Here is a 26,090-nt window from a genome sequence, read left to right on the forward strand (position 1 = left end):
CCACACCATGGTACGCCTTGCAGAATTGGTCCTCACACTGAACGCATTCTCTTTCAATAATCTTTTTTACCAAAAGGTCAGTGGAGTTGCCATGGGCACCAGAATGGGACCCAGCTATGCCAACATTTTTGTCGGCTGGGTAGAAGAACGCTTCTTCGCTTCCTACACTGGCTATGTCCCTGACTTCTACAAACAATATATTGATGACTGCGTTGGTGCCGCCACATGCTCCAACGATCAGCTTGAGTTCTTCCTGCACCATTTCACCAACTTCCACCCGTCCCTCAAATATACGGTTAACATATCTTCCACCACTCTTCCGTTTCTAGACATCCACTTGTCTATCAACTACCCCCGTAGACATCCACTTGTCTACCAACTGTCCACTCAAAGCCCTCGAAATGTACTCATTTTTTATCAACAGAGGATACCCCAGCAGTGTGATTGACAGGGCCCTTGCCCGAGCCAAAAACACCCCCAGACCATCAACCTGATCAGGAACTCTCGCCGTAACAACCGCATTCCTCTGGTGCTTCCTTACCACCCTAACACACTTCCTATCCCCAGGACCATTAACCACAACTTTTCCATCCTACAGGATGATCCCTCCATTGGGGCCCTCTTTTCTGATCGCCCTATCATCTCATATCCGCTGACCACCTAATCTGCGTAACCTCCTTGTTCACAGCTCCCTTGACCGCCCTCAACAACCATCCACACCAGGCACTTTCCGTTGCAACAGAGCTCGCTGTATTAGTTGCAAGTACACAGCCACCACCACACTCATTCAAGGCCCTTCAGGACAATTCCGGATCACCCAGACAGCATCTTGTATCTCCAGCAACCTTATTTACTGTATCTCTTGCAGTAAATGCCCAGCCATCTACATTGGAGAAACAGGAAGGAGACTCGGAGACCGCTTCAGAGAACACGTCAGGGCTGTGAAGATTAAAGATCTCTCCAAGCCCATTGTTTCTCATTTCACCTCTGACGGCCACGACCACTCTAATCTCTCCGTCTGTGTTCTCAAAGACAGTTTTCCGAACTCATACATCAGAAAGACCACAGAAACTAAAATTATTCTGCAGCTAGGATCACACATTCTCCCTTCCCTTAACGACAGACTACTGTTCTTTTAAATTTTCTCCATTCATTGGAAGTTTCATTTCACACCTCTCTGCACCCATTCTGACTTCACACCTCTTGATTGGCCTCTCTTTCTGTCCCCTGCTCCCGCCTCTCACTCCTCCTCCCTCCCAACCTTTGTTCTCCCGCTACTTTACCTTTGCCTACTGCCCTGTCTCTCTCACACCTGAAGAAGGCTCCACGGCCGAAACATTGTGTTCTCTTTCTTCTTTTTTTCAGCATGGAATAAACCTATAACTTGTTCCTATTTTAATCAAAATAATATTAAGACCTGTATGTATTCAAATAGTATTATCATTATTTATACTTACGCATCAAAAGACGATTGCTGAGAAAAACATGACAGTATTTAACCTAAATGGCAAACAACAAATATCAGCAATGCATTGTGGTATATAACCAGAAAAGATGCTGTGTTAGATGTGTTTTCAATTTCAATTATATATGCATTTATTAATGTTGTCAATATTATTACGGTTGCAATTTAACCATGGTGAGAATCCCTGCCTGTCATACAGGAGAGTGGGGTTTGATTCCCGACAGGGAGCTAAGGAGCTTTTTCTATGACCTGTTTACAATTTAAACTGTAGTGTGAGACACCTTTCTTCTACAGAAATCTATTTTTTTTAAAGGAGATGAATTAGTTATAACAACACAAAACATCAACTTGAAGTTGCTTTTCAGCAACTCCTTGGCTACATGGGAATTTTGATTTTTTGACAGTAGGGTAATTTGCAAAATTAAACAAGGAATTGATTCACTCCTGTGGAATACTGTATAAAATGGAAGACAGGTTTGATATGGAAACAACTACACACATTTTAGTTTTTTTTCCAATTGTACTCCTATCAAAGTGACATAAGAAAAGTCATTGTCAGAAGTGGGATATGAAAACAAGCCACCAGGGGAGACGGCTGTAATAACGTCACCAGAAATATATTGAAAACAAATGGGCTGTCACTAAGGAAATTCATAGAGAAATACAGGTCCCACCATAAAACACCATAAGGAGTGCAAAACATGTTAAGTTATTTCTGTACTTCATCACTTTTCGGTAAAAGAGGGACTCAAGGACACAAAGACTCTAGTTTGGGATTCAGGCTGAGAAAGGGAAGTGTGACTTTGGACACAGGGTATTGCAGAGAGGAGCAAATGGCGCAACGAAACAAAATGCCAAAACCCCAGATTGAACCAGGGACCTTTAGAGCATCAGTCTAAGGCTTTCTCAGCTGAGCTATTTCAACCTCTGTGTACGATCCAACCTCTGCTGTCTGCAGTAGCCTCCCAAAGTTCCAGCATGAGTGCACGAAGAGGAGTGGTAGAGTGTTACTGCAATGTCATTCAGAAGGGTAGTGATCCAGCTCAGCTCTCTGAGGTTTGGTAGATACATCTTCTTCATGAGTAATGTAGGATCAACGTCTTCAGGCTGGAGGAAGGGCTTGCATTTTGGCAGTAGTAACTGACTGGGTAGTGACTTCTAGGACCTGGTCTTATCAGGTTGCTTTGCCACGTTTGTCAGTTCTGCTGAAAAGACCTGTCTCTAGGAAATTTAGGAAGCAGAAGAATGACTATCTGAAAGGTGACATGATCTGCTGGCTGTTTGATGTGATCATGAATGACACAGGAAATTCGAATTCTTGCAATAAAACAAAACAAGATCCATAAAACACTGGCGGGAGTGCAAAATGTGAGAAGATAAAAAGACACCTGTTTCTGTCCAATTTCAAACAGGGGATCTTGCGCATGTGTGATGAACGTGATAATCACAATATTACAGAAATGACAGCAGCATTGAACATGGCGAGACGTAAAAGATTGTTAATTCCCTTCAAATACTCACAGTGTGTTTATTCTGCTGTATTAATTTACTGTGCTCATCCGGCAGTAACACACTGCTCCCAGAGCTGGATAGGTGACTCCACATTCTACAGCTCTCTAGCAAAAGAGGAAGTCAGACTACAGAAATGGAGAAAATCTCCTCTTCAGAATGTGGTAATATATTCCTGAGGGAAGTCGTTTCTTGAAGTTCAACACTCTCTGCAAGTCACCCATTCCCACCTTGCGCAGTGCAGTGGTTATCACATTCTCTTAACACACCAAAGGGTTTCAGTTTGAAAGCGGGCGAAAACAAGTGATCACTTTTTGCACATTTGTCACTGCTGAGGTTACTTTATGGGTCTATTTTCTATACTGTGCTGATCAATTGGAAATCAAATGGCAAAAAAGACCCATTCCCACACCTAAGGTCAAATATTAGGAATCAAAACTGCTCGATTGTATGGAAGCACACAGCTTTATTAAGATGTCCAAGTGCAAGATCTTTTTATTCATAGAAGACCCTATTTATGTTATATGAGAAATATTAATATTAATACAGAATCTTTTTTCACCAAATAAATGGGCTTCCTGACTTCAGAAAGCCTTCTAGACAAATACTAAAAGAGCAAAAATTCCATTTGGTCAAAGAAATGAAAACACATACCCTACCAAACCGTGAGTACAGGCCATTCAGGGTGATAATACAGAAACATTTATAATTCAACAAATAAAACCTGTCAACTGGTAATCACCACTTATCATAAAAAATAAGTAGCAATACACAGTAGGGGACTCTTGAGTGCAAGTTAAATCCATGCAAGAAGGGGGTTTAGTGTTGTATTTCCAAATCAGATATGCAAATGAGAGATCTGGCCCAGCCAATCTCAAAGCTCCCTTGGTCTGGAATGGAGCTGCTCCCCTCTTCTAGTTATTCACACTGGAGTTAGGTTACATATTAGCACATTTCATCTAACAGTTGCTCCAGAAACAAAAACGTAAACAAATGACCTGGAATGTGACCACACCTATTAGAATGTAGTTCAACAGATAACTTGTAAACCTTGGCATAAGATTTTTTTTGTTCTACAAAATATACTTTATTCCGCAAAAAAAACATCTCAAAAGGAACATCTCACACATATTAACACTCCATGTAATAAAAAACAACGGCGGAACGGAGATTGATTGTCCGTTATCAATCTTTGCAAGTGGGGGCAAATTTGCGCAATTAACAGAGTCCCTCCAAACCTAGCACTTGCTATTGTCCTTTAATCCCTGTATAGGGCCCAAAGTCCTTTCCAGCGCTCCCTCGCCGTGGGGAAACCCCATTTGGCGACTAGGCGCTTCGTCCTCCTCCTGAGGTCTGATGGGCTCCCGCAGCGCCCGACAGAGGTTGCAGTAGAAGATGCAGTCGAGTTTCATGGGGAAATGTGGGACATCTCGACCCCCTTCCTCGACCGGCTGACACATCCGTGATGTACTCATACTTGCCGTCCCAGACGAAGCCGAAGATCATCCCTTGCAGCGCTCGTCTGAGTCTGGCCGGCAGCGTGTACACCACCGCCAGGTAAACCAAAGCCGGCAGGATGTCTGCTTTCAACACCATCACTTTCCCTGTGTAGGACAGCGACCGCGTTTTCCACAGACCCAGCTTCGCGTTCACCTTGGCGATCCTCTTGGTCTAGTTGTTGGTCTCGTTGTCCTGGCTCTGGAAGGAAACCCCCAGTATTTTGAGGGGCTCCGTGCAGAGCACGAGACCCTCCGGCGCCGTCGTCCTGTACTTCCAGGGCCCGAAGAACTTCAGTTTGCTCTTTTGGCGGTTGAGTTTCGACCCCGAGGCTCTGGAGTATTGCTCCATGACCTGCAGGGCCCTCCTCAACCCCCTGTCCGACCTCAGGAACAGCGTCGTGTCGTCGGCGTACTGGGAGATCTTCTGGGTTTCCCCCGCGCCTCCCGGTATCTCCAGGGTCCCGTCACACCGTCTCTGCTAAGGGCTCTTGAAGAGCAGGGAGATGATGCCCTCCCTCATGGTGTCTCCGAGTTTCACCCAGCGGAAAATCTCCTGCGCCACTTCCACCAGATCTGCCGCCAGGGTGTCCCAGAAGCAGGTGTAGAATTCCTTGGGGATTCCGTCCGGCCCTGGCACCTTGCCATTCTCCATGGACAAGAGCGCCGCCTTCAGCTCCTCGGCCGCGATCGGACCCTCCAAGTCCTCCCTCACCTCCTCAGGTACTCGTGCCTTCAGCTCCTCTAGAAAAGCATCGCCTGCCTCCACCTCCGTCTGCTTTTCTGAAAAGAGCTCCGTGTAGAAAGCGGTGGCCGCTTCTACCTTGTCGCTCTCGTCCAGCACTTCCTCTCCATCTCCCCGTCTCAGGCCGTGGATCACCCTCTTTTTCTGGGCTCCTCGGACCTGATTGAGTTTGCGGAGCCTCTCCTTCAGGTCCCGTGCCCGGGCTGAATTGAAGGCTCCTCCCCCGTTAGCCGAGCTGTACTCCTCCTCTAGTTGTCTCTGGAGTCGTGCAGCTTCCTTCCTCTCCCTGGCCGCCTTCCGTCTGCAGTACGTCTGCGCCAGGGTTCGGGTCCTGTCTTTCACTGACTCCCACCATTCCACCACGGAGCTGTAGCCGTCTCTCAGATCGCCCCAGCTCGCGTAGTCTTTCCGGAACAGTGCCCTGAAGTCGTCTTCCTCCAGTATCTCCCGGTTCAGCTTCCAGTACCCACGACCAAATGCCGGCAGGCTGGTGTTAGCCACCACCGTCAAGCGCTCGTGGTCGGAATACCACGCCGGGGACACCGTCGCCGACTCCAGGGAGCAGGTCGTGTGCAGGAAGATGTAGTCCAGGCGGCTGCACACTCCCCGGGAGTTTTTCCAGGTTGTTCCGGCGTCGTTAGGGCGACACCGTCTGAAGCCGTCTACTAGGGAGAACTGCTTAAGTAGCGATTCCAGCTCTGCCGAGCTAGCGTCGCTCCCCTTCTCCCGGTCGACGTTGAAGTCCCCGCCAAGCACCACCTGTCTGTTGGTGGTGCAGCAGCTGGCCAGGTCAGCAAACACTTCCTTCAGGATAGAGGGTTCTGTTGGAGCATAGACGTTAACTGCTCTCAACTTCTGCCCCCTCCAGTCGATGTGTGCGACCAGGATCCGGCCCTGCACCACCGGGAAGGAGGAAACCAGCGTCATCTCTGGGTTTCCGAGGAGGATTCCCACTCCGGAAGAGTGGACCCCTCCTACACTCCAGCATGATTCTCCCTTCATCCATTCCCTGGTGAATGTCAGCTTGTCGCTTTCATCCTTCAGGTGGACCTCCTGTAAGAAACAAACTGAGAGGCCAGATCATGAAAAACTCCCCGTCTTTTCAACGGGTCTATTAGCCCTCTCACCTTAGTTGTTAGAAAGGTAAGTTTCACAATCATGATTAAACAAGTGAAAGTTGAACCTCCTCTCTTTGTGCTTACAGTGGAAAACTTGGGAGTCTACATCTGGGCACTGTTTAGCCTAGATGTAGCTCCTCTTGTCTGGGTCCTGGGGGGAATATGCTGGGCTCCCTCCAGGTCTCGCTGGGGACTGAAAGGTAAACATGCTGGACAGGTCCAGCCCTACCATCAGTCCCGGCTCCAGGGCGGCTTCAAAGTAATCCTCGTCTTCCTCGAGGATACTCTCCGCCACCGCTTTGGGAAGGGTTTTTTCTTCCCTTTCTCCAGGAGTTTCGGGGACCTCCAGTTGCTCCTGGGCCTCGGGGGAAGGGGGCTCCACTTCCTGGGCTGCCTCTTCCTGTTGTTCCTGGGCCTCGGGGGAGGGGGTTCCGACATCCTGGGCTGCCTCTTCCTGTTGTCCCTGGGCCTCGGGGGAGGGGGTTACCTCTTCCTGGGCTGCCTCCTCTTGTTGTCCATGGGACTCGGGGGAGGGGGGTTCTGTTTCCTGGGCTGTCACTTCCTGTCGTCTTTGGGCCTTGGGGGGGAGGGTTTCCATTTCCTGGGCTGCCTCCTCCGGTTGTTACTGGGCCTCGGGGGAAGAAAGTTCCGTTTCCTCTAGGACGAGGAAACGGTTCTCCCTTACCACTCTTTTCTTTTGTCCTTCCGAAGGTGGATCCGCCCTGCATCTCTTCTCCCGCTTTCTCTTTCCCTTCTTGCTGGGAGTTATTAGGGCCCTTTCTCCGGTCGGCCATTTTGTCCGTCGTCCTGGCAGCCATCTTGTGGCACTGGTGCAGCTGGGGGTGTGGCCTCGGCAGTTTCGGTTCTCTGCGGGGGAGGTGCGGGTTCTTTGTTCTCACCTCTCTCCCTTTGTCTTGAGACCGGTTTCTGCCCGCCGGCTTCCACCACCTGCGCAAATGAAGGTTTGCTTACCTTGCATTGGTGAAGGAGGTGCCCCTCTTTGTTACAGTTGTGACATCTGACGATGTCACACGTGTTCTCCTTGTGGCATCCTGGGGTAGTAAAGGTACCCCCTGTCGGCTCCGATGTTGAAGCGGGCCGGGGGGTGCTGGAAACCGTCGACGCCCTCTGGGTCCTCTTTCAGGAGGACTCGGTACTGGCGTTTGCCATACCAGACGCCGCAACTGTCCCTGATCTCCGTCGGTTTGCCCACCACAGTTACATACCTCCCTAGGTACGCTGTTACCAGTTCCATTGGTTCATAGGGGTTGTATGTGAGGACTGTGATGGTCCTCTGGTTTGTCTTCCTCATAGGCTCCGGCCTGAAATCAGAGAAACCGGGGTGCTTACCTTTTTCTCTGATCATTTTCGTTGCCTTTTCATATGAGGCGTCCGTGGCCATGTAGGCCTCCATGTATCTCTCTGCCTTGTTGTCTTGCAGGCAGTAGAGATCTCCGGCCACCAACTGCAGGATCCCTCTCAGGAAGGTAATGAAAAAGGATTTCACAGTTGGCATCGTCTCTGTTTTCTTGGTCCAGTGGAACCGGATCAGTGTCTTCTTGTCTGCCATCTGGAAAGGAGAAAAAAGAAAAAAGGAGAGAAAGAGAGAGAGCAAGGTCCTGTGGAGAGGAGGGTTTAGCTGCTAAAGGAGCAGCGAGGGAGCCCTGGCCTTTGTCCTTGTGGGCAAAGCCCAGCTAGGTGCAGGCGCAGGAGGAGAGAGAGAGAGGGAGCGGATAATGCTTCCGAGTCTCCAGGAAGAAACTAAGAACTGCGGGCAGGCCACGAGTACCTACTCCCCGCCAAGAGGCCAAGGAGGCAGAGAGAGAGAGAAGAAGCGGATAGCGCTTCCGAGTCTCGAGGAAGAAAGCAAGCACTGCGGGCAGGCCACGAGTACCTACTCCCAGCCAAGAGGCCAAGGAGGCGGAGCAAGAGAAAGGGGGAGGGGAGAGGAGAGAGCAGAGAGAGAGAACGTTGCTGCCGGATCCCACCCAGCTCAGCTGCTGCTTGGCCTTAACCCCCTAGGCTCAACCTAGGGCGATACCAGCTCAAGCACTCTTCAGGATCTTCGATCGCCTTCTAGAACTTTGGAAAGACAGGAACTGCGGGCATGCCACTTGAACTTGATCTTAGCCAAAAGGCCGATAAAATTGGATTCCAGCTCACTGGCCCTGCAAAACTTAGTTCAAGACTTAAAACTCTCAGACACATATAGATGTATATATCCCACAACAGCAGGATATACATGGTCAGGGAGGAATAGCAGCTCCAGAACTGACTATTGCTTTGCCTCAGAGAGAGTGAAAGTTGTTGGGGTCACTCTTCAGCCTGTCTTCTTCTCAGATCATCAAGCTTTAGGGTGTAGAGTGGAACTCCAGGGCGGGACTTTCTTTGGCCCAGGCCTCTGGAAACTCAACACAAAGCTGCTAGAGAATGACGGGGTAGTATCCTGCTACAAGGAGAAACTATCACAGTGGCTGTCCTTGCAGTGTCTGTATGGGTCAGTAGGAGGATGGTGGGAGGAGGTGAAGGTGAGGACGAGGGTCTTTTTCATGGCTGAGGGAAGGAAGGCTGCCAGACGGAGAGGAGTGTTAGCCAGGAAACAGAGGCAGCTGCAGCGTCTCTATACGATGCTGCACAGTGGCTTCGATGTGCTCGAGGATATCACCCTTTTAAAAAAGGATGTCTGGAGCATAGCGGAAGAAAGTAGTCGAGGAGTGCTGTTAAGAAGCTGAGTGCAGTTCTTGGAAGAAAATGAGAAGTGTACTCGCTTCTTTTTCAGGAAAGTGGTAGGCTCCAAGTCTGTCATGGAAAGTGTAGTTGATGAGGAGGGAAGAGAGAGTACAGAGCTGAGTGCTATCCTCTCCTGCATTGAGGCCTTCTTGTCACGGACGTCCAAGGGGCCTAACCGTAGGTAGCAGGAGGGCGGAAAAAGACCCATATGCGTAGCGGCGAGACGGGAAAAAGGCCCGGGCTCATTAGTGCAAATAGTTCAGGAATGCCGTATAGAAACCTGTGCCCTCAGGGAGCGGATGTGGGGCGCCCTGGTGCTAGGCAGGTCTCAGGACATCCAAACGTCAGTGCTGAGCGAGGACAGAGTGCAAGACCCGGAAATATTTAGCCAAAGGGAAAGAGAGGGACAGGAAAGACAGCAGACCAGAAACAAGGGACAGGACAGGGAAGGACCGCCCTCTGGCTGCATAGGGCGTGACACTTCTACACAAGACTGTACAGCTCTACAGAGGTAAAGGATGAAGAAATTCATTTTTTTACCTCAAAGCTAGAAAACATTTTGAGTGAAGAAGATAGGGAAGTACTTGAGGAGGATTTGACAGTAGAAGAGCTGAGAGGCTATTTGGAGCTTACAGAAGGGGAAAACTCCGGGTACTGACAGGCTCCCTAGAGGGGCGTCTGCTTTTACTACTTGCATGAATGAAGGCAAAAAAAAGCCAATCGATGTGAACGAACGGCGCTTTACAGAGGAGTACTGCCTGACTGGATCGTTGATGAACGACAGAGGCCACTCCGACCTCTTCTCGGTTTTCTTCAGTGACTTACTAAGGATCTTCTTCACATTCGCCCATGCAGGGGAAGCCAGTTACACCAAAGCAAACGAAGGAAAGTGCATTTCAAGCAGAGACCAGGAGGGACTTGTTTACACTGAGAGTGGTCGGAGAATGGAACAATGCGCCCAGCCCTGTTGATGGAGCCGATTCTTGATGAGATCTTGGGCTCACTAAGAGGCCCCCGCTGGATGCTAATCTTTCTGTTGTTCTTGCAGGTCCTGCGCTGCTTTTGAGCCGACAGAGCTCGTCCTGGTCTGTCGGCACAGCCCAATTGCAAATGATCGGCTCCGCGTACAGAAGGAACGTGCGTTTGGTACAAGAGTGCATGAAGGCACCGGAAACACATTGGGAACAAATGACCGGTCGCTCAAGACCTCTGTGAAGTACAGGAGCGTGCAAAACAAGGCTGTTTCCACCCGGTCTCGAACCGGGGACTTTGCGCACGTTAGGCGAACGTGATAGCTGCTACACTACGGAAACCTGCAGGGACCGCTGCTGGTGTCTCGCTTGCGTTTCGGGCTGAGAAAGGGACGCGTCACTTTAGGCAGGGGGCGCTGGAGAGAGGAACAAAGGGCGTGATGAAACAAAATGCCGAAACCCGGGATCGAACCAGGGACCTTTAGATCTTCAGTCTAACGCTCTCCCAACTGAGCTATTTCGGCGGTGCGCGGAGCCCACAGCCACCTGCTCCAGCCTTCCTGTGTTGCGGCATGAGCGCACCAAGAGGAGCGGGAGAGTGTTGCAGGAACGTCACTCAGAAGGAAAGCCACCCAGGTGCGCCCTCTGAGCTCTGTCCAGCGCATCTTCCTCGCATGGACTCCTGCCTGTGACGGGCAGGAAACAATTAGCAAGAAAGGAACGACACCCCATGGGTGTCTCATGACCACACCTTAGGTTGTGACACGTGCAGGTGTGAGGGGTTGCCGGGCTACTTTGGAGCAGAGCTCGGGCGGAGGGGGGGCGGGAAAGCAGACAAAGAGGTGACACCTCAAGGTCTGCACAATCACAGCTCTCCGCCGCCCCAGGCTTCCGCTCGATAAGCTACTGGACACACCCGCCCCTCCTCACACAGACCATGGAAAAGCCCCCGAGTGGGAGGGCTCTCTCTTCCTCCCAGGAGCTCTTGGACACGACGCACAGACATAGCGCGGGGAGCTGCCGCCTGCAAACACGGCTCCAGGCTGGACTCCACTCCGCAGGAGCCGCAGAGCAGGGGAGATGGGGGCAGCTTAGCTCCTGTGCAGAGACCTGAGCTGTTGTTGCTGCGGACGCTGTCTTTTCTGCACTCGGGGTAGGAGTGAATGTTGAGTTGCCCTTAGAAATGAAGCAGAGCACTTCAACGGCACGGGTGTGTGTGTGTGCGTGCGCCCTGGTGATTCTGGGAGACAGATCGAACCTGGGCTAAAAGAGAGGGGGCTTAGCCCTCTTCCATTTGCTAGTTCAAAGTTGTACAACCCATTTGTATCTGCTAGGCGGTGCAGTCGTCGTCCACAAAGAAGACTTTGAAAAGCCTCGAAGGCAAGTCATTCCGAGTTGGTCGTTTGTGTTTTCCGTTCAGACGCGAAATGCTGAAATGTTCTCTCGGCTCCTCGGTTGTCATTTCTGCTCCGTAGAGGAATCACAGCACGCGTCGCCTTCCAGCACGCTGGGTCGGGACACGATGCCGGGGGTCGGAGCGTGCGACGTCTTCCTCGTTAGTATAGTGGCAAGTATCCCCGCCTGTCACACGGGAGACCGGGGTTCGATTCCCCGACGGGGAGTAGCTTTTCTTTCACCTCCTTAGAGAAAGGACTGCCTTTCACTTCTCTGTTTTCTTTCACAGCGTCGTGCACCTTTTCATTGCTCTCGCTTTCAGAGCCTCCGCACGGCACACGACTCGACATCAGGAAGCACATTGAAGTGAAAGCAGGAAGCGCTGCGACATGCACTGTGCAGATCCCGCCACACTAAGAGGTGAGTGGGTCTGTTCGATGCACAAAGAACGCTTTGATAAGCGTCAAAGGCAAGTCATTCCGAGTTGGTCGTTTGTGTTTTCCGTTCAGACGCGAAATGCTGAAATGATCTCTCGGCTCCTCGGTTGTCATTTCTGCTCCGTAAAGGAATCACAGCACACGTCGCCTTCCAGCACGGTGGGTCGGGACACGATACCGGGGGTTGGAGAGAGCGATGTCTTCCTCGTTAGTATAGGACCTGTCACGCGGACCTGTCACCTGTCCCCACCTGTCACGCGGAAGACCGGGGTACATCAGGACGCGCATTGAAGTGAAAGCAGGATGCGCTGTGACATGCACTGTGCAGATCCCGCCACACTAAGAGGTGAGTGGGTCTGTTCGATCACAGTGCTAGGCGAATCCCCAATCCCCTTTTGTGCGTGGCGACAAAAGAAGTCTGTTTCCACCCGGTTTCGAACCAGGGACCTTTCGCGTGTGAGGTGAACGTGATAACCACTACACTACGGAAACGGTGGTAAGAAGTGCCCAGCGGCCCAGCACTGAGCTTCGTCAATGCGATTCAGCTGCTTCCAGTGCCTTTATTGGAGTGCGCTGATGGACCGTGCTCTCTCTCCAGAGACCAGCACGCCTGTCATGGACGGAGCAGGAAAGGAGGCGCCACATTCTACAGCCCTCTCCACGCAATCGACGAAATCGGGCTACTGAAGTGGAGAAAATCGCCTCTCCAGAAAGTGCAAATATCATCTTGTATAAAACTTATTGCCGAAGGTCAGCCCTGTCTACCAGAGTAACCTTCCCACCTCCTGCAGCGATGATCAGCTCGTCTCACACGCGAGAAGTTTCGGCTGGAAACAAGCGCCCCCTCTTCTCGCACGTTTTGCACGTTCGAGTAGTTTTAATGCGGCTCCTTCGTACACGGTGGTGATCTTTTGGAAAGCAGGATTCAAAACTGACACGTTCCCATACCGGGAGTTGAACCCAGGCCACCTGGGTGAAAACCAGGAATCCTAACCGCTAGACCATATGGGAGCGCACAACCCCGCTGTTCCGGGCATCATGCAAGCAAACTACATAAATATGAGAAAACGCAAGAGGTGTCACTCAGAGTGTCGAAGGGTCGATGTATACGAGTTGGTAGAATAGGGGCGTCTGCTTTTACTACATGCACAAATGAAGGCAAAAAAAAGCCAATCGATGTGAACGAACGGCGCTTTACAGAGGAGTACTGCCTGACTGGATTGTTGATGAACGACAGAGGCCACTCGACCTCTTCTCGGTTTTCTTCAATGACTTACTAAGGATCTTCTTCACATTCGCCCATGCAGGGGAAGCCAGTTACACCAAAGCAAATGCAGGAAAGTGCAATTCAAGCAGAGACCAGGAGGGACTTGTTTACACCGAGAGTTGTTGGAGAATGGAACAATGCGCCCAGCCCTGTTGCTGGAGCCGATTCTTGATGAGATCTTGGGCTCACTAAGAGGCCCCCGCTGGATGCTAATCTTTCTGTTGTTCTTGCAGGTCCTGCGCTGCTTTTGAGCCGACAGAGCTCGTCCTGGTCTGTCGGCACAGCCCAATTGCAAATGATCGGCTCCGCGTACAGAAGGAACGTGCGTTTGGTACAAGAGTGCATGAAGGCACCGGAAACACATTGGGAACAAATGACCGGTCGCTCAAGACCTCTGTGAAGTACAGGAGCGTGCAAAACAAGGCTGTTTCCACCCGGTCTCGAACCGGGGACTTTGCGCACGTTAGGCGAACGTGATAGCTGCTACACTACGGAAACCTGCAGGGACCGCTGCTGGTGTCTCGCTTGCGTTTCGGGCTGAGAAAGGGACGCGTCACTTTAGGCAGGGGGCGCTGGAGAGAGGAACAAAGGGCGTGATGAAACAAAATGCCGAAACCCGGGATCGAACCAGGGACCTTTAGATCTTCAGTCTAACGCTCTCCCAACTGAGCTATTTCGGCGGTGCGCGGAGCCCACAGCCACCTGCTCCAGCCTTCCTGTGTTGCGGCATGAGCGCTCACTCAAGACCTCTGTGAAGTACAGGAGCGTGCAAAAAGAGGCTGTTCCCGTCCGGGTTCGAACCGGGGATTTTTCCGCGTGTGAGGCAAACGTGATAACCGCTGTACTACGGAAACAGTGAGAAAAGGGATGCCCCGGCAGTGAGTATTCAACCTTATTGCATTACTGCTCCCAACCAGTTGATATCAATTTAATTCCTAAGGGTTATGTACTTGTTTTGAGTATCTCATGTAGAAGTTGTAAACAAGTTCAATTACGAAATGGTCTAATGGTCTAAATGAATGATATACCGAACTTATGTCCTCTTGATATGTGTAACTCTTTGTAACTGAATGAATTTATATCTTTTGTATTCTGATAACCCATACGATAAGATCTGTTAGGTTTGCATGCATATTCTATATATTAACAAATGTATCCTTGTGTATTTGTACCTGTGTGTGCGTTGTTTGAGTTATGTCGCATGGTTGGATTCTAAGACCATTAAAAGAATCAATTTTGTGATTTACTGCCACAAAAATAATTGTCCCAGTTAATGCCCAAACCCCTACAGAACTGGTGCCTCGTGAGAGAACACTTCAACAGTGTGTGATATCCTGTCCCAGCCTGTGGAGTAGACAGCGAGCCTGTCTCTTAATAATACTAATAATACAGTGTGTGATCTCCTGTCCCAGCCTGGGAAACAGTGAGTCAGCCTCTCAATAATTATAATACAGTGTGATCTACTGTCCCAGCCTGAGGAACACACAGTGAGCCTGTATCTAAATAATAATAATACAGTGCGTGATCTCCTGTACTAGCCTGAGGAATAGACAGCGAGCCTGTCTCTCAATAATGATAACCTAGTGTGGAATGTCCTGTCCCAGTCTGAAGGACAAACAGTGAGCATGTCCCTCAGTAATAATAGAACAGTGTGTGATCTCCAGTCCCAGCAGGAGGAACAGACAGTGAGTCTGTATCTCAATAATAATAATACAGTGTGTGATCTCCTGTCCAAGCCTGGCAAACACTGAGGCTGTCTCTCAATACTAATAATACAGTGTGTGATATCCTGCCCCAGCCTGAGGAACAGACAGTGAGTCTGTCTCTCAATAATAATAATACAGTGTGTGATCTCCTGTCCAAGCCTGGCAAACACTGAGGCTGTCTCTCAATACTAATAATACAGTGTGTGATATCCTGCCCCAGCCTGAGGAACAGACAGTGAGTCTGTCTCTCAATAATAATAATACAGTGTGTGATTTCCTGTCCCAGCCTGGGGAACAGTGAACCAGATACTCAATAATAATAATACAGTGTTATCTCCTGTCTCAGCCTGGGGAACACTGAGCCTGTCTCTCAATACTAATTATACAGTGTGTCATTTCCTGCCCCAGTCAGAGGAACAGACAGTGAGCCCGTCTCTCAATAATAATAATACAGTGTGTGATCTCCTTTCCCAACCTGAGGAACAGACAAGAATGAGCCAGTCTCTCAATAATAATAAAGCAGATTATGATCTGCTGTCCCAGCCTAAGGAACAGTCAGGAAAGAGCAGGTCTCTCTATAACAATAATACAGTTTGTGATCTCCTGTCCCAGCCTGAGGAACAGACAGTGAGCCTGTCTCTCAATAATAATAATACAGAGTATGACCTCCTGTCCCAGCCTGGGGAACAGTGAGCTTGTCTCTCAATAATAATAATACAGTGTGTCATTTCCTGTCCCAGCCTGAGGAACAGTGAGCTTGTCTCTCAATAATAATAATAATACAGTTTGAACTCCTGTCCCAGCCTGGGGAACACTGAGGCTTTCTCTCAATACTAATAATACAGTGTGTGATATCCTACCCTAGCCTGAGGAACAGACAGTGTGCCTGTCTCTCAATAATAATAATAGAGTGTGTGATTTCCTGTCCCAGCCTGAGGAACAGACTGTGAGCCTCTCTCAATAATAATAATCCAGTGTGTGATCTCCTGTTCAAGCCCAAGCGAAGACAGAGTGAGCCTATCTGTCAATAATAGTAATTCAGTGTGTGATCTCCTGTCCCAGCCTGAGAAACAGACAATGAGCCTGTCTCTCAATAATAATAATACAGCGTGTGATCTCCTGTCCCAGCCTGAGGAACAGACAGTGAGCCTGCCTCTCAATAACAAGCCAATGTGTGATCTCCTGTCCCAGCCTGAGGAACAGAGAGTGAGCCTGTCTCTCAATAATAATACAGTGTGTGATCCTCTGTCCCAGCCTGAGGAACAGACAGTGAGCCTGTCTCTCAATAATAATAATACAATGTGTGATCTCCTGTCCCATTCTGAGGAACAGACCTTCAGCCTATCTGTCAATAATAATAATACAGTGTGTGATCTCCTGTCCCAGCCTGGGGAACAGTGAGCCAGACTCTCAGTAATAATAATACAGTGTGATCTACTGTCCCAGCATGAGGAACAGTGAGCCTGTCTCTCAATAATAATAATACAGTATGTGACCAACTGTCCCAGACTGAGGAAATGACAGTGAGTCTGTCTCTCAATAATAATAATACAGTGTGAATTCCTGTCTCAGCTTGTGGAACATACAGTGAGCCTGTCTCTCTATAATAATAATATAATGTATGACCTCCTGTCCCAGCCTGGGGAATATACAGTGAGCCTGTCTCACTATAATAATAATACAGTGTCTGATCTCCTGTCCCAGCCTGAGGAACAATAAGCCTGTCAATCAATAATAATACAGTATGTGATGTCCTGTCTCCGCCTGAGGAACAGAGAGTAAGCCTGTCTCTCAATAATAATAATTCAGTGTGGGATCTCCTGTCCCAGTCTGATGAACAGACAGTGAGCCTCTCTCTCAATAATTATAATACAGTGTGTGATCTCCTGTCCCAGCCTGAGGAACAAACAGTGAGCCTGTCTCAAAATAATAATAATACAGTGTGGTATCTCCTGTCCCAGCCTGGGGAACAGTGTGCCAGACTCTCAATAATATTAATAATAATAATACAATGTGATCTACTGTCCCAGATTGAGGAACAGACAGTGAGCCTGTCTCAATAATAATACAGTGTGTGACCATCTGTCCCAGACCGAGGAAAAGACAGTGAGTCTGTCTCTAAATAATAATAATACAGTGTGTGATCTCCTGTCCCAGACTGAGGAACAGACAGTGAGACTGTCTCTCAATAATTATAATAATACTGTGTGAGCTCCTGACCCAGCCTGGGGAACATACAGTGAGCCTGTCTCTCTATAATAATAATTCAGTGTGGGATCTCCTGTCCAACTCTGAGGAACAGACAGTGAGCCTGTCTCTAAATAATAATAATACAGTGTGTGATCCTCTGTCCCAGCCTGAGGAACAGACAGTGAGCTTGTCTCTCAATAATAATAATACAGTGTGTGATCTCCTGTCCCAGCCTGAGGAACAGTGAGCCTGTCAATCAATAATAATACAGTATGTGATGTCCTGTCTCAGCTTGAGGAACAGAGAGTAAGCCTGTCTCTCAATAATAATAATACAGTTTGATCTACTGTCCCAGCCTGAGGTACAGACAGTGAGCCTGTCTCTCAATAATAATATAGTGTGTGACCACCTTCTGTGGTCTGTTTCAAATCCGCCCGCGATGAGACACCGAGGAGAAATGAAGAGCCCCAGTCGCGCTAGAAAATCACCCGGGAAAGAGACTTTCAATGTAGGAAAAAAAAGTCGTTAGTAACAGACATAATATGTTTGTTTTGTTTTTTTAATCGCTGCGATGTGTGACTAAGCTCATACGACTAAGAGTTGCCCCCTTTGTCTAGATCTCTGCGGAACCCCCACCAGTCTCTGCGGAAAGCACTGTCGTATAGCCCTGACACCCAACCCTCCACTCTCTGCATTAAGCACTGTCGTATAGCCCTGACACCCACCCCTCCACTCTTTGAATAAAGCAGTGTCGTCAGGCCCTGACATCCCACCCCCGCCACTGTCTACGTAAAGTAGTATCGTCAGGGCCTGACATCCCACTCCCGCCACTCTCTGTGTAAAGTAGTGTCATATGGCCCTGACACCAATCCCTCCACTCTCTGCATAAAGCAGTGTCTTATGGCCCTGAAACCCTCCCCTCCACTCTCTACATAAAGCAGTGTTGTCAAGCCCTGACATCCCTCCCCCGCCACTCTCTGCATAAAGCACTGCCGTATAACCCTGACACCCTCCCCTCCACACTCTGCGTTAAGCTGTGTTGTCAGGCCCTGATATCCCACCCCCGCCACTCTCTGCGGAAAGCACTGTCATATAGCCCTGACACCCACCCCTCCATTTTTTGCATAAAGCAGTGTCGTCAAACCCTGCCACTCTCTGCGTAAAGAAGTGTCGTATGGCCCTGACATCCCACCCCCACCACTAACTGTGTAAAGTAGTATCGTCAGGCCCTGACATCCCACCCCTGCCACTCCCTGCGTAAAGAAGTGTCGTATGGCCCTGACATCACACCCCCACCACTCTCTGCCGAAAGCACTGTCGTATAGCCCTGACACCCACCCCTCCACTCTCTGCATAAAGCAGTGTCGTCAAGCCCTGACATCCCACCCCCGTCACTCTCTGTGTAAAGCAGTGTCATATGGCCCTGACATCCCACCCCCACCACTCTCTGTGTAAGGCACTGTCGTATGGCCCTGACATCACACCCCCACCACTCTCTGCGGAAAGCACTGTCGTATAGCCTTGACACCCACCTCTCCACTCTCTGTGTAAAGCAGTGTCATCTAGCCCTGACATCCCACCCCCTCCACTCTCTGAATAAAGAAGTGTCGTATGGCCCTGACACCCACCCCTCCATTCTCTGCATAAAGCAGTGTCGTCAGGCCCTGACATCCCACCCCTCCACTCTCTGCGTAATGCGGTATCGTCAGGCCTTGACATCCAACCCCCGCCACTCTCTGCGTAAAGCAGACATGTTACAGACATTTACAACAAAGACATATTATAAAATATTGACATATACTGTAGGCGGCTGGAGCATTATTGGGAGACAGACTCACTGTTCCTCAGGCTGTGACAGGAGATCACATACTGGGCTGCCAGATCAACTGAGTTCCCTCCTCCCTCTCCCAGTAGGATTGGGACCTGTTGTGATTCTGGCAGGTGTGGGAACTCTGGGATTAGATTCCTGAATTTCGGGAAGAATGTTTCTCTAATCCCAGAGTATCTGTCACAGTGCAGTAGGAAGTGCACCTCTGTCTCTATTTCTCCCCGCTGGCAGTGGGAGCACAGCCTGTCCTCTCTGGGCAGCCAGGTCTGCCTGTGTCGCCCAGTTTCTATGGCCAGGTTGTGGTCACTGAGCCTGTACTTCGTCAGGGTCTGTTTCTGTTTGTTATTTTTTATTTTGGTCAAATATTCAGCTAGTGTGTATTGTCTGTTTAAGGTTCTGTAGCATTCCAGTTTATGTTGTGTTTGTGTGTGTGTGTCCCAGTGTGTGAGATATTGCTGTTTGATCTGTGCTGTGATGTGCTTGAGTCTGGGTTGTGGTGCTCTAGCAGTGCTGTCCTGAGGCTGGTTAGTGTCGGTGTCACTCACTGCGAGTGTGATTTCAGCAGAGTCTCTGTACTCTTGGGACACTTGACTCACCTGTCTCTCTCTTTCTCTCCCTGTGCTGTCCCTCTCCTGCCCCCTCTCTCCCTCCTCGGACTCCAGCTGGAGGAGGTCCAATCACCACCTCCTGTGAGACAGAAGAAAAATAAGGTGGGTAATGCTCTGATCCTCTCTTTACTGCTGTCCAGTGTCCAGTCAGTGTCCAGTCAGTGTGTCTGTATGAACCCCTCTCTCTCTCAGTGCAGTGTTCATGTACGGGAGTGTCCAGTCCGACTCTTAACGTGACTCTCCTGTCTCTGCTTCAGAAGCGCTGTTGCGTCTTTTTAAACTCCCTGAGCTGCGTGTCAGTGGAGACAGAAGATCAGGACGAGCCGATGGAGGCGGCGGAGACCGTGGGTCAGGAGAGGAAGAGCGAGGGAGAGGAGGAGCAGGCTGCCGGGAAGGACAAGAAGAGGAAGAGGAGGTGCAGGTGAGCAGACAGGGGGGCGCCGCCCGGTCGTGTCTGTGATTCAAGGAGGAGTCTCCTCTTGCTGTTTGATGTCATGGTGACGTCTGTGTCTGTGTCCCTCACACCTGCAATAACAATATTCTTTCCAGGTTCCTTTCCTGGTTCTGTGCCAGCTAAGATCTGGACTGGACTAGACTGGACTGGACTGGAGCTGAGGGACGCCAGACTGGACTGCACTGAAGCTGAGGGGCCCCAGACTGGACTGGACAGGAGCTGAGGGACACCAGACTGGACTGGACTGGAGCCTAGGGACACCAGACTGGACTGGACCGGAGCTGAGAGACACCAGACTGGACTGCACCGGAGCTGAGAAACACCAGACTGGACTGGACTGGAGCTGAGGGGCCCCAGACTGGACTGGACTGGAGCTGAGAGACACCAGACTGGACTGGACTGGAGCTGAGGGACCCCAGACTGTGCTGGACCGAAGCTGAGGGACCCCAGTCTGGACTGAAGCTGAGGGACCCCAGACTGTGCTGGACCGAAGCTGAGGGACCCCAGTCTGTGCTGGGCCGAAGCTGAGGGACACCAGACGGTGCTGGACCGAAGCTGAGGGACCCCAGTCTGGACTGCACTGGAGCTGAGGGACACCAGGTTGGACTGGAGCTGAGGGGCCCCAGACTGGACTGGACTGAAGCTGAGGGGCCCCATTCTGGACTGGACTGAAGCTGAGGGACCCCAGACCCCGGTCTGGACTGAAGCTTGTAATTTTTGTTCTTTTGTTAAGCATCAATAAAAATTTTTAAAAAAAATCTGTTTAGCTTTTGGTTTTTTCCCTCCCCCCCCCCCCAAAGTTGCTGCTGGGAGAGGTGTGAGTGGGGCCAGCAGGGGGCGCTCTCACTCTGCGGTCTGTGTGGGTCCTGATGCCCCAGTATAGGGACGGGGGACACTGGACTGTAAACAGGCGCCGTCCTTCGGATGAGACGTCAAACCAAGGTCCTGACTCTCTGTGCTCGTTAACAATCCCGGGGTGTTTCTGGAGAAGAGTAGGGGTGTTACCCCAGTATCCTGGCCTGATTCCCCCCCTGGTCTTGACCCATCATGGCCTCCTAATCACCCCCCTCTCTGAACTGGCTCCATCCCTCTGCTCTCCTCCCCACTGAGAGCTGCTGTGTGCTGAGCAGACTGGAGCATCATCCAGGTAGGGGCTGCACACTGGGGGGGCTGGAGGGGATCCCCCTGACCTGGGAGGAGCTCTGAGTGGAGAGTCCAGACTTATTAATTATTATTATTATTCGTGCTGCACTGGGCTTCAGTTCTGGCAGTGAGAGGGGGACTCTGTGATCAGTACAGATACTTATGACTGTATAATAATACACGATAGAAATGGAAAACAGGGTAGCGCTGTAGTCCCTTCGAAACGTTTTGAACTGCCAGAAGAAGTTTTCACAACCCGGACTCGTGAAGGTACAGGTCTTCTCCCTTTGTCCGGAGTAAGGTGAGAGGTCACCCCCTCGGGGCGCAGTATCCCCGATGCACCCCCCCACCACCACCCAAAACGACACACACTTCTGTGACGATTGGGAGACCCCGGTTCGACCAGCCCCTGCGGTGGAGGAAACGACCCGCTGGAGAGAACACGCAGACTCCACACAGAAGGGTCACCTCGGCATTTATTCCAACAGCAAAACAACACCAGAGAGAAACGGTCTCCGAAAGATAAGCGCACACCGGGAAAAACACGATGGGGTCATAACAAATGGGAATAGGAGTTCTTTTTTTTAATGTCGCGTTTCTACTTTATTAGAGAGAGGCACTGAACTTTGGGGAACGTGACATCCACCCAGTATTACTAGTAGGTTGATAAATATAAATGTTCATTTTCCCACCGTATGATACCTCGCGAAATATAACGATGGCCAACTCCTTAAGTTGAAATTTAAACCCTTCTCACGCTACAAGACAGTCCGTCAACATCGCCGCGGCCCGACCTTCGGTATGACGTTGGCCGAAGGGGGTGGGGTAAGTACGTCACAGCCGGGGGAAGCCCCTATCACGTGAGAGGGGTGCGGCGGGCGACGAGCCCCAGGGGGCGAAGAGAAGTTGATTTGCGTGGGGTGTGGAAACACTACACGACCGGGCAAGCGAGCCGTTTTTTTTTTGTTTTGTTTTTTCCAGAACATCAGAACAACCGCAGAGATGACCATCGATCCACCTCCAGACGTTTCCTTTTTTGTCCTCTTTGGCCCCCAAAATAAAAAAAAAAACTGGGATCCATCGTGGCGTTGCCAAATTAAAACGTCAACCACTTTTCGGGCTTTCGTGCTGTCCATGATGAAACCGTCATGGTTGTGTAAGGATACGTTACGTCACAGACCGGCGGCGCTCGGACGTGAGGAGTGTCGTTACGTTTTTGAAACGGGCATGTCAGACAAGATCTCTGACAAGATCTCCGAAAAACCCAAACCTGTAAGATTCAATTTCAATTCAGTTTTTATATAGCGCCTTTCACAACAAGAATGCCCCAAGGCCCCGAACAAAGGAGTTGTTCCACACCCCCGCCACCCTCTGTTTACAGTAGAGCCCCCTGTACTGACTGGAGGAGCTCACCCAGCTGTGTCTGGAGAGAAGCCGGGGTATCGGCTTCAACCACAGGGCTGGGCGGCTTGTTCCCCACCCCCACCCCCTTCTGTGTACAGAAGAGCCTCCTGTCCTGACTCCAGTAGGAAATGTCACCTGGAGGCAACACACCGGCTTCTTTTAACAGATCACCTCGGGAATCGGGAACAACGGAGCTGTGTGCGGACGTCTGTACGGAGGGGTTCAGCGCGGGGGGGCTCCGGGCTCGGGTCTGGACCGGGGGGGTGGGGACTGTCTGTGTGGAGTCTGCATGTTCTCCCTGTGTTCTTCGGGTCCAAAGACAGGCTTTTGGGCTAATTGGCTTCTGGGAAAACTGGCCCTGGTGTGTGTGTGTCCTGTGATGGAGTGCTGTCCTGTCCAGGGTGTGTGAGTGTGTGTGTGTTTGTCATGTGATGGACTGGTTCCTGTCCAGGTTGTGTGAGTGTGTGTGTCTGAGTGTCCTGTGAGGGACTGGTGTCCTATCCAGGTTGTGTGTGTGTGTCCTGTGAGGGACTGGTGTCCTGTCCAGGGTGTGTGAGTGTGTGTGTGTCCTGTGATGGACTGGTGTCCTATCTAGGGTGTGTGTATGTCCTGTGATGGACTGGTGTCCTGTCCAGGGTGTGTGAGTGAGTGTGTGTGTCTGTGTGTCCTGTGATGGACAGATGGTACCAAGCCTGGACACCCATGAGACACTGGCTTCCTCAGAAGACTCTCACGGAGGGCACACTGTCCCTAACCCGGGTCCAGAAGAAACTACCGTGATCTATAATTCCTGCGCCTCGGAAGGGTTTATGACGTCTATGTCCGGCGCCCGCGCCCGTGGACCGGCGGTTTGGCGTCGCGCTCCGCAGCTCGAGCTTCGGTGCGAGGCAGGGCGGGAGGGAGTCGATGTGGCCTCGGCGCCATCTTTGCTGGTGAGTCAATTGTGACCGTTGCGGTACAACAAACCATCAATCAAGCTTTTCCCACCCCGTCCAGTATTTCTGTCGCGGCCCACGTCCCTTACAATCGACAAACTATAAAAAAAACAGTAGCCCTTCGCAACATTACACGCCATTTTTTTTATTTTAAACGTCCGCTAGATACGCAGGTGGCTCGATACCTGTCTTATCCTCGCCGGCGTCTTTATACCGGCAAGTGAATTTTATTTGGGGTCCCTCAGAATTGTGACAGAAATGTCAGTGAACCACAATAAAAAACGAAACTTTTTTTTAAAGGCGGTGAATGGATTTTTTGAGTAACCGTGTAGCGACTAACGTAAGGAAAAAAAAGTTGTCTTTCCCTACGAAGACGTTTTGGTACAGGACTTTCTTTAAATATCAGTTGTGCATAGCGTTTTACAAAAAGTTGATGATGATCTTGGAGATAATTGCAAAGGAACATTGAGATAACTACCAAAACATTACGTGTGAAACGACAGGACAGAACTTTGAACCCACAAAGAAACAAAGGTATGAAATATTGCCTCGTCATGGGGGGGTTGATAATTGTAGTAAGTGTTCCTAATTTTCGTAAAGAAATGTATATTATGGGAGTCACACGTGAGATTTAGTGTATATACGTTTCATATTGTGCATATATACGGGGTTAAAAAGTGGAATGAGTATGATTATAAACTTGTGTGTCCTATAATCAGATAATTTTTGAACAAGCTTTGATTAGACAGGTGAAAAACAACATCAGATCCTTTTTTTTAATATATTCTCACGTCTGAATATCAGCTTCTCCCCTCTGGCCAACATTTCAGGGCTCCCAGGTGTAGATCCCAAATTGAAACAAATATTAATTTGTTACCCAGTTAAACAGTTAATAGAAGTGAGTGACCAGGGTAAATAAAGGTGGGTCAGTGTAAACTGTTTATTCTGGACCAGACTTCGTCATGTGTGATATGTCATGACTTCTTATATTAAGTTTTATCTTTATATTTAGTTCTACATGTGTAATAGATGCGATGTGTGTCCATAAAAAGGTTTCTCCAGGGGAAAATCAAGTTCGTTTTAAAACCGTGTTTCCTTTTTAGGGTACGTTTGCATTCCAAGTGTGGGGTTTTTGCCTTTTTATCATATTTTGGATGTGAATCCGTGGTATTTTTGCTGAGACAAGTTGCCTTTCTTATACGCGGAGGGATCTGCTCGTGAGATGTCCGCTTGGTCCATTTCTGAGCTCAGTATAAGGTGTAGAAAGCATGACTGTCATCATAACCCGCATCTCACCCAGGTGTGGAATAATGTTGTGACTATTGCTTCAGCAATAACATGCTGATTGCATGTTTCTAGATGGGTATAACAGAGATCTCAACTACTGAGGGGCCTTATTAATAAAGTCTCCACAGCCGAAGCGCTGTGTCTCTTTTCAGCTGGCGATAAACCTTTCCTCGATCCTTTGCGGACTTGTAAAACTGTTCCTGATCAGAATAAAAAACGCTCACGCTAATACACAAGCACCCGTGTCTCGCCAAAGCTGACAAATAAAGAGACGGACAAGCCGCACTGCACGTGTGAACAGGGGAATGAGCGAGCGAGCGGGGATAGGGCGCCTCCTGCGCTTAAAAGCTTACAGCACCTGGTATTCCCAGGCGGTCTCCCATCCAAGTACTAACCAGGCCCATTCCTGTTTAGCTTCCGAGATCAGACGAGATCAGGCGTGCTCAAGGGGGTGTGGCCGTAAACGAGAGCAAGGCTCGCTGGCACCCTTCTTATTGAGAGGACAGCTCCGTCACCTCTTTTACGACGCTGCTCTTTTTCCCTTGCGTTTTTCTCTTCTTCCCACGTTCTCTCTCTTCACTGCCTTCGTCCCCGCTCTATTTCACTTCAGCCTTTCACTCTTGCTTCCTTCCAATGAGGACGGAGCTGCGGGAGAAAGGGCGCTATAGAGGATCGCTGTGGAGAGCTGCTGCTGTGCTTTGACATCTGAGCTCTGTGGAAAACGATCTCAATACAATTCTGAAAAACGCGACTCTCCGAACGCCAGCCGAACAAGTCTCCACAGCCGAAGCGCTGTGTCTCTTTTCAGCTGGCGATAAACCTTTCCTCGATCCTTTGCGGACTTGTAAAACTGTTCCTGATCAGAATAAAAAACGCTCACGCTAATACACAAGCACCCGTGTCTCGCCAAAGCTGACAAATAAAGAGACGGACAAGCCGCACTGCACGTGTGAACAGGGGAATGAGCGAGCGAGCGGGGATAGGGCGCCTCCTTTGCTTAAAAGCTCACAGCACCTGGTATTCCCAGGCGGTCTCCCATCCAAGTACTAACCAGGCCCATCCCTGTTTAGCTTCCGAGATCAGACGAGATCAGGTGTGCTCAAGGGGGTGTGGCCGTAAGCGAGAGCAAGGCTCGCTGGCACCCTTCTTATTGAGAGGACAGCTCCGTCACCTCTTTTACGACGCTGCTTTTTTTCCCTTGCGTTTTTCTCTTCTTCCCACGTTCTCTCTCTTCACTGCCTTCGTCCCCGCTCTATTTCACTTCAGCCTTTCACTCTTGCTTCCTTCCAATGAGGACGGAGCTGCGGGAGAAAGGGCGCTATAGAGGATCGCTGTGGAGAGCTGCTGCTGTGCTTTGACATCTGAGCTCTGTGGAAAACGATCTCAATACAATTCTGAAAAA

The 26,090-nt window shown here is 50.0% G+C and overlaps 7 non-coding genes and 1 pseudogene across 7 annotated transcripts; all 8 read right to left on the bottom strand.

The window, feature by feature from the left end:
* Positions 1-26,090, bottom strand: part of LOC138242774 (zinc finger and SCAN domain-containing protein 2-like) — a 587,776-nt pseudogene that overhangs the window by 354,722 nt on the left and 206,964 nt on the right.
* On the bottom strand, positions 3,544-3,601 carry LOC138243731 (U7 small nuclear RNA). The gene has a single exon (XR_011192349.1). It is a non-coding gene; the product is annotated as a U7 small nuclear RNA (small nuclear RNA).
* On the bottom strand, positions 10,486-10,558 carry trnaf-gaa (transfer RNA phenylalanine (anticodon GAA)). The gene has a single exon. It is a non-coding gene; the product is annotated as a tRNA-Phe (tRNA).
* trnav-cac (transfer RNA valine (anticodon CAC)) lies at positions 12,286-12,358 on the bottom strand. Its single transcript has one exon. It is a non-coding gene; the product is annotated as a tRNA-Val (tRNA).
* Positions 12,806-12,877, bottom strand: trnae-uuc (transfer RNA glutamic acid (anticodon UUC)). The gene has a single exon. It is a non-coding gene; the product is annotated as a tRNA-Glu (tRNA).
* On the bottom strand, positions 13,741-13,813 carry trnaf-gaa (transfer RNA phenylalanine (anticodon GAA)). Its single transcript has one exon. It is a non-coding gene; the product is annotated as a tRNA-Phe (tRNA).
* LOC138217505 (5S ribosomal RNA) lies at positions 25,035-25,153 on the bottom strand. The gene has a single exon (XR_011181217.1). It is a non-coding gene; the product is annotated as a 5S ribosomal RNA (ribosomal RNA).
* On the bottom strand, positions 25,691-25,809 carry LOC138244749 (5S ribosomal RNA). Its single transcript, XR_011193364.1, has one exon. It is a non-coding gene; the product is annotated as a 5S ribosomal RNA (ribosomal RNA).

This window comes from Lepisosteus oculatus, chromosome 14 (assembly GCF_040954835.1).
Source record: "Lepisosteus oculatus isolate fLepOcu1 chromosome 14, fLepOcu1.hap2, whole genome shotgun sequence".
Classification (NCBI taxonomy): domain Eukaryota; kingdom Metazoa; phylum Chordata; class Actinopteri; order Semionotiformes; family Lepisosteidae; genus Lepisosteus; species Lepisosteus oculatus.